Source organism: Stylophora pistillata, chromosome 2, assembly GCF_964205215.1.
Source record: "Stylophora pistillata chromosome 2, jaStyPist1.2, whole genome shotgun sequence".
Taxonomy (NCBI): domain Eukaryota; kingdom Metazoa; phylum Cnidaria; class Anthozoa; order Scleractinia; family Pocilloporidae; genus Stylophora; species Stylophora pistillata.
The window spans coordinates 23,287,295-23,306,582 of NC_142520.1; the positions used below are offsets into that span (position 1 = coordinate 23,287,295).

General features: G+C 38.8%; 1 long non-coding RNA gene and 3 pseudogenes across 2 annotated transcripts in view; all 4 read left to right on the top strand.

Moving 5' to 3' along the window:
- The window catches only part of LOC148737877 (uncharacterized), a 103,092-nt gene extending 86,446 nt beyond the window's left edge, over nt 1-16,646 (top strand). Inside the window, exon 2 of the long non-coding RNA XR_015997040.1 lies at nt 16,339-16,646. This is a non-coding gene — a long non-coding RNA (uncharacterized LOC148737877). The remainder of the gene's footprint in view (nt 1-16,338) is intronic.
- Nucleotides 10,378-16,646, top strand: LOC148737883 (uncharacterized; annotated as a pseudogene). Its single transcript, XR_015996329.1, has 10 exons — nt 10,378-10,395; nt 10,720-11,251; nt 11,591-11,832; nt 12,168-12,240; nt 12,534-12,607; nt 12,702-12,827; nt 13,311-13,460; nt 13,621-13,740; nt 13,836-16,089; nt 16,441-16,646. The product of XR_015996329.1 is annotated as an uncharacterized LOC148737883 (transcript).
- On the top strand, nt 14,918-16,149 carry LOC148737884 (uncharacterized; annotated as a pseudogene).
- A 52-nt stretch (nt 16,647-16,698) lies between the features above and the next one.
- Nucleotides 16,699-17,839, top strand: LOC148737885 (uncharacterized; annotated as a pseudogene).
- Nucleotides 17,840-19,288: the final 1,449 nt, after the last annotated feature.

Sequence of the window (19,288 nt, forward strand, 5' to 3'; positions counted from 1 at the left end):
GACAATACTAAAATTAGATTGTAAATATGGCAAACATATTAATTTTACGGTTCGTTACCAGTTTCAAATTGTATCCGTATCGTACAGGACGCTTTTGCACTTCTGCACTTTGGCTTGTTTTGTTTGTAAAATAACCGCTAACATTTTGAATATCAGGTAACCTGACCAACAGAAACGATGAAAGTTGAACTAAATTAGCTTTCTATCGAGTGTAAAAACTATTTTCGCCCCCAAACGGCCTGGTGTCTTTTCAACGCGCGAATTGTTGATTTTTCACCTACAATTGCGTGACAAATGATGGCGTATTTTGACCGCCGTATCAATTTTATTTGGGGTCCTAAAATTTCGTAGTCTTGAGTAGCCCAAAAATTCTATTGGATTTTTGTGAATAAGAAGCGTTGTCCCTCGCTGGATTAACTTGGCATAACCCCATGCCATGTACCAAGGTGCGATTTGATCAACTCAATTTAGCCGTTTCTTTGTCCGCCTAAATGAGTGGAATAGTGAAAAAAAAAAACAAAAACTGCCCAAAAACTTACCTAATTAACTGTCATGCTAGATCGTATTCAAATTCAATAGCTTTTGTAAATTTGAGTCCTTTGCAAATCCTCGATCATAGCGCTACATGTAAAATGAGGTTGTTACCCTTTGATGTTTTACTGAATAAATAAATTGAAGCGGCGTAGTTTGCGTGACAACAATAATTGACTCGACGCTGTAACTTTGAAGCACGCGACCATCCTCAGGAAATTTCTCCAAGTGCCGCTTCTTGAGAAACTTCTCTCCCTTAAATCTCGCCGGAGACCAAATTTCTCTGCTGTGTCGAGCCTTTGGAAACTGAGCGTGATTTTCTCACCATTCTTGTTCTCTCATCCCATAGTTGGGTTTATTTTCTGCAAAACGAACCCTCTTTAAGCCTTGTTTCTCCGCAGAAAACTTCACCTTGGTATTCCAAAACCGGTCTTCTCTCTCTGGTTCATCCTCCATGCCGAAATGCCTTAAACATTGTTTAATGTGTTCGCGCCGTCATTATTTGCCGCCACTTTTGAAGAGGTCTTTAATTTTCGTGTCAACTGCCGCTGGCAATTTCTGCGCCAGCGCGCATCAGAGTCGCGGGACGAAAACCCTGGGCAACTGACCATCATTTGCTTGGGTGCTAGGAATTCATCTACAATGACTGATCTGCGGCTTCATATTCATGATTTCCATGCCTCATATCCTGAGCAAACTCTGCTCGATCTGCTATGATTCCAGTGTGTTCTATTTTAAATTTGTCTTCTAGGAAGGCCTTCTGCTTAGCAATAAAATGGGAAGCCTTTCTCGAAGACCGTAATGCCCAGCTCTACGGTAACGCCTAAATTCTTTACTCTGCAATCTCAGAAGTGGCAATATAGGTCTGTGCACTTGGTCCTTCCTGATGTTTTTCAAAGGCATCTTTGCCTTGTTGAGAAGCGAGTGCCTTTCCTATTTAAATATGCACTTGCCGTACTGTATAGGACGCAACACTTTGCAGTGGTGCTGAAAAGTACTCAAGCATCCTTCAACTTAAAAGGAAAAAAAGATCGGCGTGTTTGTTGGCAATGGATGCAACTTCTCTTCTTAAACGATGTCTTCTGTCTTTCTTGAAGAAGAGACTGCTTTTTGTCAAACAAGAGGATGTCTTAGAATTCTCCATAATAAAAGTCAGTGTCGGGAAAGACTGAATCCCTCTCTGAACCCATCAGTTTGAACAAAAAAAAGAGAGAGGATAAAAAAATGGCCATAAAAAATGACTATAAATAACGCGCATGAAAAATTAACATTTGGTAAAAGTGAGCAAGAATTATGAGGAAAGAATGCAAGTGTTTGGGGTAACTGACGTGTGCTTTGCAATTGTGGCCCAGGACATGAGGGTCCGCATGTCGTGTAATCCGAGAGAAGCAGAAGGCAGTTCACGACAGCATTTCGTGAAGCGAATGCGCAATCTATGTTTGGCGCTAATGCATGGTATGTTCAAATTCATTAACAATACTCATATTAAAGTGTAAATATGGCAAATATATTGATTTTATGGTTTGTTACCAGTTTCAAATTGTATCCGTATCGTACAGGACGCTTTTGCATTTTGGCTTGTTTTGTTTGTAAACTAACCGCTAACATTTTGAATATCAGGTAACCTGAGCAACAGAAACGACGAAAGTTGAACTAAATTAGCTTTCTATCCAGTGTAGAAACGATTTTTCGCCCCAAAACGGCCTGGTGTCTTTTCAACGTGCGCATTGTTGATTTTTCACTTCCAATTGCGTGACAAGGAATAGCGTATTTTGACCTCTGTGTCAGTTTTATTTGGGGTCCTAAAATTTTGTAGTCCTGAGTAGCCCAAAAATTGTATTGGATTTTTGTGAATAAGAAGCCTTGTCCTTCGCTGGATTAACTTGGTATAACCCCATGCCATGTACCAAGGTGCGATTTGACCCTCTCAATTTTGCCATTTCTTTGTCCACCTAAATGAGTGGAATAATGAAAAAAAACAAAAATTGCCCAAAAACTTAGTTCGCGACGGACGTTTGTAAATACGTGTTCTTTCCATTGAGAAAATCGTTGGTCACATTTATCGTTTCGTTTATTCTCCACCGACGTTCAAGTTGTTGGTTAACTAGACCTAGTGAAGCTGACACGAGTGCCACCAAATCGATTTTACCGCCGTTCGCGTAAAATCAAAATGCCATGGAACTTAAAGTTTTTTGTCTAAAAAGAATTCATCCAGACGTATATTCTGCCAAAGCTAGGGGATTTTCAATTTTTTCATATTGCACACCTCCAGGCGCTATTTACGGAGCGCCGCTCTTAAGTAATTAAGTTTAATTTGATCTACGAACAAATTCGGCCAAAGTCCGGCGCTCACCATGTAAAAGTTTGTTTAGAATGATGCTATTAAATTTTTATTACTTTCTTTGTATTTATATCCGAAGTTATCACCTCAAATTTCTGAAAAAAAGGAGCTTCTCCCTGTTCAATGTTGTACACTTTTCTCATCCACAAAATATTTCTATTAGATTTCAACAATTTTCAACTAAAAGACTTCGAAAAAGGACAAAATGGAAATAACACACCAGACCCTATTGCACTCTAACTCTAGCGCATTCCTTAATCCAGTTTAACAGAAATATAAACAACAGTAAATGATAAAATTCAAGTACGGTTATAAGGAACCGGATGTCCTCTATAAAGGTCTTAGAGAATCCGTGGGGGTTCGTGAGTTATCTAACACCGTCCTGTATTTTTTGATAATGTGCAGAGAAAAGAGCTGAGGTGTTCACCACTGGTATTTTGTTACTTAATTGAGATAAAGAAACGTGGTTCAGAGACACTAGCATATGGGGTCTGGATTTAGGAAGGACTAGTGCACTGGATTCGTACCTCCAAAGTCTTGAACATTTTTTTTTAGATCAACAAAATTTCTAAATTTCGCGTAGACCGTGACAATGTTTACCGTGATTGCACTGTAAGTTTAATTGACTGGCTCATTTAAAATGAATTGTCACTATAGGTGTCACCAGGTTGTTTTTTGTTTTTTGCTTTTTGTGTTTTTTTATTTGGTTGTTTGTTTGTTTGTTTTTTTCATTCGTTCGTTCGTGTAAAGAAGAATAAACAGTAGAAGTCTGAAACACAGCCTTGAACACTGAACTACATAGAACATTCTTGACTTGATAAAGAGACTACTTAAAGAAGAGGAGAAGGGTCTAACAAATTCCCTTACAAATTATTCTTTGATAATCCATTTTTGCGAACGATTACAATGCATGTTTTAGAGGAAGTTTCTTAGTCTATATTTTAGTGCGGCTTTATTGGGACATAAGCAATGATATACATGAAATATCCGATATAACCCACGCATTCAAATGTCTGTTTTGAAGGTGGGATTTGACTTGTTCCTCTTACACCAATATTAAGAAAGACTCCAAACAATTTTCTTTAAATTCACGCCTGAATCTAAACAAAATATTTCTGGTTCAATATCAAACACCTTTTTAATAGGTTGAATGTTTCTATCGCACCGCGCAAAATTAAAACTTAAAAGTAAAAGGCTTGGAATACAACAAAACGACTTATAATAAAAGGAAACAGGGTAACCAAGTTCTTCTTACACTGTAAGTTAAGAGTCTGAAAAAAGTGTAATCAAGAAGCTTTCCTATTGCCTACTATCGTTTCTTTTGCCCAAGCATTATCGGGGCCACTATGTTGCATTATTTTTGGAAAACAAGTCACCTTTTTCTGCTCTGCCAACCGCAAAACTCCCCTCCTCCACCCCATACGAGTTTCTCGAGCCAAATGATTGGTTATCTTTTTTTCCGTGTCCTCTGAAAACTCCGATACCAAAAACAACTAATCTTCTCACGCTGTATTTTTTTCGGTCATCACTTTAAATATTTTTTTAAGCAAGTAAGGAAATATTATTCTAAAAATTGTTCGCATTGTAACCAAAACAAAATATTCCACGCGGTATCATGGCTCTAATATAATATGAAAGTTGTAACATTTGATGATATTCTACTAGATATATACACTGGAAGTGTCATTGTTCCTGATTATATGTACCTAGGCTGACTTTAAGTTGAGAAATGAAAATATTATTAAAGAATATCTCTTATATTACTAATTATATTCTTCTCATGCGAGTCTCAGATAGGTTTAATTGATTTAAATTGATTCTCTTTTTACCATAGTCACCTTTGTTCTTGTAGAATTTAAAGTCTCAAATAGTTCTTACGTATATATTTCGTCACAATATATCTGAAGCGTTATTCGTTAGCGTAATTCATTTTTTATTGGTAGGGATATTGGGCTACAGCCTCTTTTCCTTTCAACCTTCCGCCCATGCTCCCTAAAAAATACTTTGAATCCACAGCAGAAAGAAGATTATCATTCATTTCATTTCTTAGCCTGGTAACCCGTAAAGCTTTTTATCGCGTAAAGGACGCTAGGGAGTTTACGCCGGCAGAATCAAGCGGAAGTGGACGAGTTTCCTCCCCCCTAGGATGAAAGAAATAAGCCTCCAGTGGCTGCGCAACTTTCCATATCCCGCCTCCTTCCTCCCAACCTAAAACTCGAAGGGTAACTAGGCTAAGACTCTGTGGACTGGGTTGATATACATGTATCATAAGGATGGTCTGATTGAAGACTGCAAAGTGTGACCTTATCCTTATCTATCAATATTCTATTTTAAACAATAGTAATCTCTTTTTTTAATTTTGGTGAATATGTCTGATCATTTCAGTGTAGTAACTGTTACAACTATCTCTTCAACACTTTCGTTTTTCCTGTGCATTGTCCTTTTACATTGCCTGTAGGATTAAAATTAGGAGGAATAGGCTTCATTTTTGACTCACAGGTCCTGTAGGTTGGTATTGTTCATGAATATCTCTTTTGGTAAGTCCTCCAACTGGTTGTTGTCCAAGACCCTGTCAACAAATGATGGCAGTTAGTTTGTGTAACGAGCGTTCAGCTGCATTGCTGATATAAATGCATTCTCGTTATCCTCAATACCTTCAAGTGGTGAGAAATGTTTTGGGTAAGAAGCAAAGCTACTGATACTGCAAGAGATTCATATTTTGAGCCAAAGGTGTCCACTGCATTATTACATTTCGTTGATCGCGCGGAGCCGATATATCAGACATCCATCCATGTAACATGTATTAGCCATCGGCCAATCCTATTTTTGAGAATCCACAGGGCGTTCGTACTTTCTTTGGTGGCATTTCCTTTACCATTAAGAAATGAACTGAGAACACAGTCGTTTTGTCAAGGAGCATTTGAAACAGTGTATCAATTTTTCGTAATAAGGTGCTGCGCAGTAATGCAAAATTAAAAGCCTAACCTTTTGGAAAGGAAGCTTTTTCTTTGCCATTATGAATTGTAAGGAGAGATAATTTTTTCGCAATTTTTGTAATTTTTAAAAATCGAGTTTCCAGATGGGATTTGAACCCACGACCCTCCGTGATCTAGTCGGATGCTCTAACCATTGAGCTACAGGAGACTCTATGGTGAGCAAGGGTCAATTAGTGGGTATTGACTGGAACCGCATCACGCGGCTACACAGCCGCAATTGACCCTTGCTCACCATAGAGTCTCCTGTAGCTCAGTGGTTAGAGCATCCGACTAGATCACGGAGGGTCGTGGGTTCAAATCCCATCTGGAAACTCGATTTTTAAAAATTGTTTATTTCATCTTTTGTAATTTTGTCAATTAATTTGCAAATGTCATTATGGGCCAGCCAAAGACCAGCGCGTGGTAACGATGACTGAAGCTAGATCAGGTAGAACCTGTGAATACATCACAGAGTCGGTGTGTTGATAATATATTTTTGTTGTGACATTTCGTAGAGTCTAGATCGTAATTCTCGATAAAGTAATCACGATCCGCGAGCAACAGTAAGCAACAACTTGTAATACACTCAGGACCTACGGATTTGCATGCATATATATCGCATGTATTTAATCTATTCTAGGATATGCAGTTCGTGTTTTGGTTAAGAGTAAGTGTGTAACAGACGCGAGTAAACGCTCTTCAATTTAACCGCAGTGTACTACACTTTATTCGCACAATACTTTGGTAATTTCTTCAAGTATAGATTCCAGTTCTCCGCTTTGATATAAGAACGCTCCAAAGAATAGGATAAAAAAGAAAAAGAGAAAGATTCTTTGTTTGACGGTCTATCGCATATTCGTGTATCAAGCCAGGAATCGAGATTCAATTCTAGCCTAAAAAAGAAACATTTGCAGCAAGAATGATTTTTCTGTTAACTTTTGTATGATATCTCCTTGATATATCAGTCCGGAAAGTACTGAAACTACAGTGAATTTTATTTCAGGCCTACATGTATCTAGAATATAGATTTTCCTTTGGTCGGAGGGCACATTTATGCAAGAGTATTTTCTTATATTTCCTGACGAGAATTTATTACACATTCTAATAATGAGCAATTATTTGTAATTTGACCAAGTAGATGAAGAGGTCATGTGCAAGAGTGTTCACCCCAAGTTTGCAGAATTAAGATAGCGCATACGGTTACGATAATTACTACCCTTGTAATGTGAACCCAGCTGCTGGCGATACATCTGGAGTTGAGCACATTCGAATAATCCCGCGGAGAAGCTCTTACGGTTCAGAAGTTATCGCCGATCTTGTAGATCGAATCTTTGACAGGTTAAAAAGCAATATTGATACTAAACTTGGAGCCTTTAAGAGCAGTATTCATTTCCAAAGTATCCGATTTCCGGATAAGGATATCTTATCCTTTCCGGATACCTGTTGACATCGCCTTAGTTTTTCCTAAGGATTTATGATTGCTTGACCCGTAATTGACTTGGGTAAACTTTATTACTTTGCATCTTCATAGACAACCAAGTTCTGTGGAATCCTATCGTCTTTGTAGTTCAAATGGAAATATTTTACCGAGTTTTTCTTTAGGTGACAAATTGTATCAAAGTGTTCTACTTAAGAATGGGGGGGGGGGTGGGGAGACGATATTAACTTTGACAATTTACGATGAATCGTTCTCGATTTTGATGGTTGTTTGTTTAATTCTAGGTCCTTGACAGTTGACTTTTAGTAGGAAGATATCAAAACTTTCTTTTTTTTAACATAAATAATTTCTCCAGTGATTTTCAGATCAAGCATTTCTCTGGAGAAATTCTTGATCTGATATCGATTTTTCAAGTGAAATTTAACGTGGAATTCACGAGTCAGGTAGTGAATTTTTTCTTGAATCGCATAACAGAATAAAAATAAGAAAACAAGAAATTAAAACGGCAATGTTATTGTTTGTTTTTATACCGTACGCGCACCTTTTTTGAGGCTTTTTCTCCGCATAACTCAAAACGTGCGATAAAAAAATTGGACCCGTTTATGTCGGTTTGGGTGGCCGCGTCGCTGGCGAGATGAGAAGCCTGAGCGAACGAGCAAGATGTAAACAAAGAGTGACTTTCACTTACCATACCTCTTTGTTCAGACCATTCGAATAAGTCTAAGAGTCGTTCCATCAAAATAACATTTGCCATCGGTGTTCGACTCGCTAAATGAAGGCGTTCCTTCAACCGCTGAATTCTTGTCTTCACGCTTTCCAATCGCTCTTCCATTCCGGGTTCGACCGCCAGCTCCAGTGTATAACGGACTCGTAGACCTCGCGCCGCTATTTTGGCTTTTTTTGATGGAAAATCCGCCATGGCAAAATAAAATGCAAATTTAAAGCTAAAGACTAGTTAGTGCGCGACCGTAGCAACCGTAAAATGGATCAATTCGAAGTGGAAGATGAGTTATGTCGCAACGTCATACACGTACACACATTTACTTACATGTACACAAATGTACATATATGTACATGAAAACCACTCTCTCTGAGCATGTCACAGTACTGAGATCCTCTAGTCAATGATATCGACGGCTCAAGAAGTTGAGGCAAACGGAGGGGAGTCAGAGGGCCAGTACGACCATCTCGCGATAGGAGGAGCCGTTAGGAGCGCGAAATTCAAATTGCGATAGCCTAATTTTTTGAGTTTTGCAAATGAAGATCAGTATTTCTCCATTCGTCCCTTTTTAATCGTCAATAAAAACATTTTCAAGTGGAAATCAATTGAAGCAAAACAAGGATATCGGTCTTCGTGTACAAATCTCTTTTTCCCCCTTCACCTTCCATTAATCAGCCATCTTCGATTAGCCATGGAAGCAAAGATTGAGTTACAAGACGGGGGAGGAGCTATCCCTTTTATAGTCAGGGTCCTTGTTTAAGAAATCCATTTTAAAGTCAACTGTCAGAGCTGTCATTGTTAACGGAATGGAAAGCAAGGTAAGTCGCTCACGTTTGAACCGTCGACAATTTTAATTGTACCTCGTGAATTTTTCTTGCATCACATAGCTAAAGCCACCAAATCACTTGGCGAAACCAGATGTTTTGTATTTTTGTGCGCCACGCCAGTGCGCAAACAATGGAAACCCTTTCAAAGTCAGGTGTCAATATCTAGCGAATAGAGGAAACAAGATATTTTTAGAATGAAAACCACTTTTATTTCAAACTCGTGGAGAAAGCGGTGCCTCACATTTTATAATCTTCAGTAAAAAAACTAAAAGTACACAATACGGAGTTATTTAAGACAGAGATTTGCCTGCTACCACTTCACTTGGCAGAATGTGGCGCCGACAATCAACAACTGAATGGTCAAATCCTCAAGCGAAATGAAAATTTCAAGCGTTCCGGTATCAAAGCAAGATCTACAAAAAACCGGTAAGTGCTTTACAGTTGAAAAAAAAAGTGTATTCAAAATATAATGATTAAGACTGGAATTTCTCGGTAAACTCTGGCGAAAAACAGTTCAGTTAAAAGTCACAATTTTAACGGTTTTTCTTTCATCGCAGGGAGTCGCTCGTTGGTGTCAACGCTGGACTGAAAGTTTATGGAAATATTTACTGGAGAATGATTAAAAGTTACTACAGTAAACATTCCGCCAACTGCTCCTGCCATCAGGTAACTAGAACGACTGGCATTGCTGTCAAGGTCACTAGTAGCTGCTGTGTTGCTTGGCGGGGCTGAGCTATTGAGAACAATCTCCCGTAAAGCATGACTTGAATAGCCGTTGGTATTTGTCGTGCTTGGCGTGGGTTGAAACCGGCCAACTTATTTGACATTCGCCGCTGTTTTTCCAAAGGATTATGGCTGTATCTGGATATGGATTCCGGATTGGAGTGGCCAGTGAGCTCTGATATCTCCACTGGGTCGAAATCATCACTGAGCGCTTGGATGACAGTTTTACCACCACTCGAATTTGTGAATTTGCCGTCTAGTGTTTTTTGAAACCATGTTGTATCTAAAAGAGGCCAGTTCGTCGTCTGTATAGGCTACAATGGTTTGGATTTCGGGAAAAAATGCTTGACCCTTTTCGGCATTGATACCTGTTTTGGTTTTCTTTCGTAACGCTTGTTTGGTTTTCCTCGGCGAGAACTGTCGTTTGGCTCTCTTCCTCGTCTCTGGCATTTTGATTTTTTGCTATGCGTTTTCTCGTACTTTTGAGCGTGAGTGGTTTCCTCCAATTTTCTAAAAATTTCAATTTCAATTCAAAATTTGGAAGACATTCGTTTTCTATAAATTTGTTCATATTTGTTCATATTTTCGTAGCACTAGTTGTATTTACGTTAATTACGTTCGTAACAATAATTTTTGCTCGCGACTCACGTCAGCTATATCGCTTTATGCGTTAGTGCGATTCCACGCTAAATACCCTCTCTTCCGGTTGACGTATTGACCAATCAGAGCGCGTGTATACTTTAAGCTGGGCGATTCTAGCTCAAATAAAAGAATCATCCAATATTGCGACCAACGGTCTGACCATACGTGAAACGGTGTGCATGGAAGACGCAGTAAAAGTATTATTTTGGGTAAAAAAATTAGAAGATATTGAGTCTTGTTGACTCTCATTCCCATAATTTAGCTTATTTGGATTTATTTGGCACCAACACATCGTTCGGCCGTTCAAAGTGCGATCTACGGTCGACTAAGCAGTCGTACAGTTGTATTTTCAAAATTCGCGCCGTGTAATTTCGACTTACGTCCCCAAGCTCTTTATACACATCGGTTAACAGAGCCTTCAGATTATTCCCATTGAAACTAGCGGCGTCATAAATAATACATGCGCAATATTATCACTGACAATAGCTTTAAGTAAGTGCGATTAGCAGCCTGCATTTCAGAACTCAAGTGGTTGTTCGGCAACATTCTTAGCTGTCGCTGCTCGAAGGATAGTTATTGTGAATTTTGTGCGTTATGGCTCACGGAAATAACCCATCTATGTGCAAGAAAAAGCGTCCAACAGATCGAGGTCCAGTTCTCTTTCAACAGAGAGCTTCCTCAAGAGAGCAGACTTCTTGGCATCAAAGACCGCGTCAAAATGGCAAAAGGTGCGCTAAATCTAACAAAAGCGACCTCAAGTACACAGAATGCGGATCTGATGGAGGCTCTTCTGTTACCTTTTGAGGAGAAAATGGAGAGGAAAGGACTGACATCGAGCCAACTGAGCTTATCATCAACTGGAAGCACAGCTAGTCCGGACCCCTCTCTTGTTTCTACACCATCTACCACACGGTTTTCTTTTCCTTTATCGTCTTCCACTCCATCTTCGTGTATTTCTTTACCTTTCTCTGATGCTGTTTCTCCAATTTCCCCTCCACATGCAGAACATACACCACAAAGAATACAGATCACTACGCCTTTAGCAGAGAACGAGTGAGGCGTGAGTAGTCCAGTGGTCAGTGCGCTGGATTCTGGGTCAAACGGCCCGGGTTCAAGTCCTGGCTGGGGCTTAACGTTGAGTCCTTAAGCAAGACACTTCACTCACATTGTTTCGTCTTCTCGGATAGGACGTAAAGCCGGAGGTCCCGTCTCTTAAAGGGTAAGGGGTAAGAGACGTTAATTTCCCACGCACGAGATTACTGTGTGCTGGATGTCCTCCCCTGGGGTGGGTTGGTGGGAAAACAGCAGGTCCACATCAGCTTATACAGTTGCCAATAAATTCAACCTGCTTGAACAAATAAACATGATGATGATGATGATGATGATGATGAGAACGACCCCATATAATTATCTCTGCAGCGAGGGAGCTCTGCGAACTCTGTATTTTCTTTTTGTAACACTCTCTCCACAGCATGCTGTTACTATGGAAAACTCATTGATTGCGATTTACCAATCTTCAATCGACAAAGTCACGTTGTGTCCGTAACAGTTTCATGTGTATGTGGAGATTCATTCAAGTGGCTCTCCTCCTCTATCATGGGAGGATCTCCTCCAAAGTACTATGTAAATTTGAGGTAAGTACCTTTTCGTTTTCTGCTGGAAATTTTCTGAAATTCACTCTCTCTGTATTCTTGAATTTTGTTGTAACTGGTCACTTATCTGCCTCTGTTTTTCATAGATTGGCAAGGCACTTTCTCTAATGCTCCTATGTTGTATCTCTTCTTGCAAGCAAATGGCAGTCAACAACAGTTTACAGGAAGCCAAATGATGATCTCTCCTCCAAAATACCTCAAATGGACTGAGAAGTTTTTTTTGTTTGGTTTCTCTCTTACCTGAATTCTAAAATACCTCTTTTTTAAATTACTTCAACAGTCTTGAAAAAGCATTGTTATGCAACCATTGTGAATAGGGTTTCCAATGAGTCCATGTCTGCTGCCCAGGAAGAACGGAAAAGCAGCCCTGGTTGTGTTATAAATGGAGAGGTACAGGTTGATTTCAATTTTATTTTATCTTTGGCCACATACTTATACACCAGTCTTAGAGTATGGGAGGTGCATGCTTGAGTTTTGTTCAATTGTTCCTTGTTGCAAGCCAGGATCTCTGTAAGCAGTCAATTTGATGCATGGGATCTAGTAGACTTCTGCAAAGTTCTGCTGACTAGCACATCTAAACATACAATATCTGATATCAAATTTTAAACCCTGAGAGATTTGTGAGTACAGAAATGTGTTCAATGTTACATGTATGTTTTGATATCTACCATTTCTTCCTGTAGTGTGTTATTACAGATGCAAGGCATGATTCGAATAGATCAGCAGCACACACGATGGTGTCAGCCCTTTCTTTCTCTTAAGATGCTTTTGAACTCTTTGTATGTATGTTGAACCTTAATACACTCAATGCTACTCCTAAAAATATTTTTATTTTTACTGATTCTGTTTAGAAGCAAAAAAGTTTTAGGAGTCGTAAACTGGAGTAGGGCTAGTGAAACTTTAGCAGTGAGCCGTGAAGTCCCTATGACAAAAGAGCTGCTGACTTTTCTATCTGAGACCCAAGATATGATACATTTGCATCCTCAATAATATCCTACCATTGATGTAATATGAGTATGGAGGACAGAAAAATCTTTTATAGTGTGACTAAAGTACTTGTTTTTTTTTTGTTTATTTCTCGTGTGTACTTCTGCATGAAGAACAGTCCACTCAGTGAGCAAGAATTTCAGGCTGACCTGCTGTTTGTTGCTGACCATTATCAGGTAATTTGAATGACTGTTTATTGAGAGAATGCGTAGTAGTCATAAGGTACAAAGAGTTTTTCTCAGGTTACTCCTTCAAAAGAACGATTTCACGAGACCAAAATTATTATTATTAATTTTTTTTGCTGTTATGTACACATTGTGTTATGTAATACCAACAAGACATAGCATAATTCATGAACTCAAAGATTACAGAATTTTCTGTAAAAATGGAAAACCAGAAGCATTATACTTACTATTATTAATACTGATCTATTAATTTGTTTTTCTATAATTTTCTTTATTTATGACTCCGAGAAATCATGTCAATTGCCATGCGGAGTCACGGTGTAAGCAAAATGGCTACCTAATGAGCAAAAGGTTTTAACTAAACCTGAAGCTGTAGCTGCATATAGGAAAGCCATTATGGGCACCTCAATATATAGACATGCATATGATTACATGCGGGTAATTAATTGGCACATGCTACTGTATGTTTTTGTTTCTTTGTATGAAAAAGTTTGCCTTTTCCAAATTAGCGATGTTGCAGTAAAGGTCTTGAAAGAGTTGCAAAAAATTCATATTCCAGTTACAGTAAAAGCCACTCAAAATCTGTTAACTTCTGCAGTGTAGGGAAACATACTGGATTGAATCCCTCCATTCAGTGATGCTCATTTCTGCTGCTAAGCAGATCCATTGTGGGGATGACACCTACAACATGCACATGGAACTAGCCATTCTTGATTGGGTAACAGACTTCTGCTGTTGTTAATTCTGCACAATTGCTTTGGCACTTTTTGAATGCTATGCTTACTCTTTCTTATTGACTTCTTTCTCTTGCAGAATGAAAATGTGAATAGAAAAGTATTGTCTCTGCAGATGTAGCAACATGCCAGGCGTCTGAATCGTCCGACAGAGATCAGGGTGCTTACTGCAAAAACATTCAAATTCAGGGAAACCATCTGGTCTGCCTTTTTTAATCTAAATAACTGATGTTTATTCTGCTTACCAGTGATTCTGACTTCCTGTGATAACTTAAAATGGGAGCTCAAATGTCTTCTAAAAGATGTGAGGTAACCAGGGAAGAATAATTACAGCAACTGCTGGTACTAAGTAGTGAAGCATTCATGAGTATTACAGTGTAGGTATTATTTAAGGGACTTTCTATGCAGTTTTATTGATGTTTCCACCCCTTAATTTTTTTTTGACTGTATATGTCTCATGAACTTATTCAGTTGTTATTTATAATTGCTCTCCTTGACATGGGCATTTGTATGAGAATTTGCTTATTCCCTTTTATGCCCTATGTAAGGAATGCCTGGAGGGTTAGGAAACCTTAAACTCACATCTTTTATAACACAATTGGGCATCTTTTCCCGCGCTGCATTAACTTGGTCCCAAGTTTTACTTTTCTGGCCTGGTAAACAGGGTCTTTCCAGAGCCCACACTACTTTAGAGATCTCCATTAAGTCTTGTAATCTTTACGACGTCGCACATGATTTTCTATGTGCGCTTCTCTATACTAAAGAGCTTTTTTAAGTGGTTTATTTCACATTGGTTAAAGCTTCCCAACCTTTTTTTTTTTTTATATTGAGTGGCTTTAGCCTTTCACTTCCATGGCAGAAGAAAGGAAAATGAGGCTTTTTGACTGACTGCTCCACGAAATGACTCATCTACAATAGGTACGCTATTGGATGGGGCATAGGATTTTTTGGCTGCCAATGCAAGCTACGAAACCATTGACCACTTTCATAAATGGCTGCTGGATTAATATTCTTTTGTTTAAATTTAGATTAGTCTTTTTTACCTGGCTTGAGATAATGTGTTCTTTTGAGTTTTGTACTGGAGAACGAGGCATGAATGGCTAATTTAAAATTTAAACAAGAGAATACTAATCTGGTAGCCATTTATGATGAAAGTAGTCTATGAGGGGCTAATTTCTTCAGGGTATTTCTGAGAGAGCCATTAATAATTATCACTATTCAGAAGGTGTACTGAAACAGTCCGTGCCACTTCAATATATAAATCTTGTCTGTAAAACACAAAGTTGACTTTTTAATACTGAAAAAGAAGTCTGACTGCTACATAACATTAAATGTCTTGGAGTTGACTTAAGGTTACCCAAGCTCAGTTTCTCAGATGATAATGTTGACAAGTTTGTTAAAAGTTTAGACATTGGTCATGTCAAACAGATCTCAGGGGCATCAGGTGTTTCTGATTATTGATTTGCATATGAGAGTTCCCCATCTTTCTTGTAAGCTTGTCTGGTTCAATGAAAATGAAAATCATTTAATTTTTCAGTTCTCAGATGATGGAGCTCCTGAAACAAATGAGCTGACAATGTCAATTGGAAGTATGGTGTGCTGGAACTTTGGTGATCAGGTGTAAGTGTAAAAGAGAAAGATCAAATAATGCATGACCTCTGGAAGCAGCTCACTGAAGAGATGAAAATGAGTGAAGGTAATGTTTTCACTGTTTGTGATAAAGGGTCCACTGTTGAATTTCAGCCAGGAGCAGGCATGTCCTGGCAGAGCTGGGCAGCCAGTGAACTCAACCAGGCAGCTACATATCCTTCCTCAAATGCAAATGTTCATAAAGGAAACATGAACACTAAGGGGGGTAGTTTTGGAATGGGTAAAGATGACACCTGGAAACCTTACACTAAGGAAATGAGAACCTCTAATACTGAAAAGGTAAACAACGATTTTCTTGCCTCTCTTCCCCAAAACCTTTCAGAAAAAAAATTGAAATTCCAGAAAGTTACAGTTCAGGCCTGAAAATGGCATCCGACAGTTTGATCCTCCTAGGATTGGGCATTTTCCAGACAAGTTAAGGCCAGAACCCATGCATTGTAAGATCAATGCCTGGCAACATTACATTAATCTCCTGTACTTAGAGGCCATGGAAAGAGGAAAGTTTGATCCTTTTGTTTCTGCTCTGGGAGCACCTATAGGGAATAGAGACTCTTTTGAGGGTTTCTGGTACAGACAATGTTGGGGAGCATGCTAGGAAGCAGGGTATGTTGCAGAAATCAGAGGTGGACCTAAAGCAATACCTGCAGAAGAGAAGTTTTCCTTTCTTTGGAGGCATAGATCAGGTAGGGGGGGTGGGGGGGTGTGGACTGGGATACTGTCTGGATAGCTGGCTTCAAGAGTAAAAGAACATTTTAGTGATGAAGCTAACAGGTATAACAAGTTACCAGTTAGGCTTATTGGCAATCAAGCCATTGCATTGGCCTCATATTACCATTGTTTACTTGACACTTAAGAAAGTGAAGACGAAACAGAGGCATAAACAATCCAACGATTAGCTCTTAGCAAGATAGGTGAGTGTCTGAGGAATGCAGGGGACTTTTTAAAAGAATAGAGACCAATTCTGCCCAGGTTGCAGAACTGAAAGAAATGTGTAGTATGTATTTTAACTTGATGTCTTTGCTTTTTTTATCCAGTTGAACAGAAGTTGCGTAAGCACACAGGAGACGCTTTTAGAGATGATACAATGCAAAAGTTGCATAAGCATGCATAGACTAGATCACGAGGTTGTAACGGGAGATGCGTGGGAGATGATAAAATCAGTTTTTGTGTGTGAGAGCAGAAATTAAGAGAGACGTTGTGAAAACAAAGAGGAGAATAAAACAAGATTTGTTAAGGACAATTTTCGAGTATGTGAGTTAGTCTACCCCACAAGTTTGGTACATTTGTGTTGATGTCACAACACAGGAACAGTTGGATATGCCATTCCCTATCATGGAAATTTGCTGTTTACAAGGTATAGGGTGGGTTATGGCATTGTCTCTTTGCAGGCTAAAGAGGCCAAACATTCTGGAGTGAGGGAAGATTTGACCTTAACTAACCGGTCAAATGTAAGCACCACCACTGGTAAATGGTGGCAAGTAATGTGAAGTAATTATGTGTGCTCATTTCACCTCCCAGAACATCAACCAATGCCCTCTTGTTATCCCTCACACTACCAATGGCGTTCTCTGCCACACTGTTACCAACCAAATGTTTGCAATTGTGGTGGAAATAAAGAAAATGATTTGCTCAGTTGTCAAGTTTCTTTGTCTAGTATTGACGTGGTGACTTGTGTAAGCAGCAGAGGCGCGACAGAATCAGTGTTGTGTGCACTAAAACCCATTGTCTGTAAACAGTGCAATACTCGCTTTGCTGATAACTTATCACTGTGGTCTCATTTAAAGTTCTGTAATGCCACTAAGCTAAGAAGTGTAGCTATCAATCCAACTTTGATGACAGTACCTGGTTTAAAGGAAGCTTTACATAGTAGAGGATTAAGCACTGCAGGTAATAAGGAAATTCTAGTTAAGGGCCTTGAAGGTGCATTGGCTTGGGAAGGGTAGTTGAATTATTTTTTAATCAACAGTTTAAATCTCCCAAAATATTTGATGTCAAGTGTATTTTTCTTGGCCAAGTTGGTGCACAATAAGGCATACTTGCAATGAGAATGATAACTAAGATCTCAACAAATTCTGTGTACCAGTAATGTGAGTAATATGCCTACTTAATAAGAAAAATATTTTCAAATTGATGCAAAATTGTTTAAATTAGCTATGTTTGCTGGACAGGTTAAACCTGTCGGGATGCAAAAGTACTGTTGTCACTGATATCACTTGGTATGCACTGATATAATTTATTACAAAGAAAACTTTATAAACCCATTTTTTTTTTAACTGACTTGCATTTTAGAGGCAGGGTTTCTGCTCTAATGTATTTATGGAATTTTGTACATAAAGGTTTGACCACTAAACCCTTTACATGCTAACAACAGTATGAATATTCTCCATATTGTTCTCAATACATTTTTCAAGGTGCTGACAAGGAGAATTTGTTTGTCAAGAGTTTGAGAAGGTGTAGTCTGATCGTCCGGGTGAGTGTAGTCCTGAGAAGGACTGTTGTCGGTGGCAGTGACTGTTGTCGGTGGCAGTGACAGTCACTGCCACCGACAACAGTCCTTCTCAGGACTACACTCACCCGGACGATCAGACTACACCTTCACATGTTACCCCCGGGTTCAAACCATTTACTGAATCAAGAGTTTCTTTAGTTAGTAATTATTTCCTTCATTCTTGTGACTTAATGTTTAATTTGGGGTTAATATTGTAAGAAGAAATTAGCTGCTGGTCAGTGTTAGGGGTCAAAGGATTAATAACTAATGACTCAGCATTTTGCTTGTTATGTTGACACAATGTATTTGTTTTAGTAATGCATTTGTCTTAAATAAAAGCTACAAAAGGTTGCAGCTTGATAGTTTTAAGAGCAGGATGAAGTATACATAGATAAATGAAATTTGTTTTTAAAAGGAGTAATTCTCTATACTGATAGGATAATTTCATAAAATAATGAATCAGACATCATTGTTAGTCAAATAATAAACGAGCTTTTAGCTGTTATGTTTAGGTAAAACCATACTTCTATTTATTTACTCCAGTGTATTTCTTTCTACAGGATATAAAGATTAAATTTTAAAATATCTGCTTGTATTAATAAACATATTTCCTTTAGAACTTTGTTTCAGGTTACATTCAGGGTTGTCATTCTTTTGTTATATGAAAGTTTCGTGACAAGGTCTTACAAAACATTAGCAAGGCCTACTGTTACCTAATTAATTGTCAAGTTAGATCGAATTCAAATTTACTAGCTTTTGTAAATTTGAGTCTTCTAAATCCTTCTCGATCATAGCGCAGCACGTAAAATGAGGTTGTTACCCTTTGATGGTTTACTGAATAAATAATTTGAAGCGGCGTAGTTTGCGTGACAACAATAATTGACTCGCCGCCGTAACTTTGAAGCACGCGACCATCCTCGGGAATTTTCTCCAAGTGCCGCTTCTTGAGAAAATTCTCTCCCTTAAATCTCGCCGAAATTTTCTCTGCTGTGTCGAGCCTTTGGAAACTGAGCGCGATTTTCTCACCATTCTTGGTCTCTTATCCCGTAGTTAGCTTTAGTTTCTGCAAAACGAACCCTCATTACGCATTGTTTCTCCAGAGAATACTTAATCTTGGTATTCCAAAACCGGTTGCCTTTCTCTGTTTCATCCTCCATGCCGCAATGCCTTTAATATAGTTTGTTTGATGCGTTCGCACTGTCATTATTTGCCGCCACTCTTGGAGAGCACTTTACTTTTCGTGCCAACTGCCGCTGACGATTTCTGCGCCAGCGCGCATCAGAGTTGCCGGAGGAAAACCCCAGGCAACTGACCATCGTTTGCTTGGGTGCTAGGAATTCATCTACAGTGACTGATCTGCGGCTCAATATTCATGATTTCCATGCCCCATATCC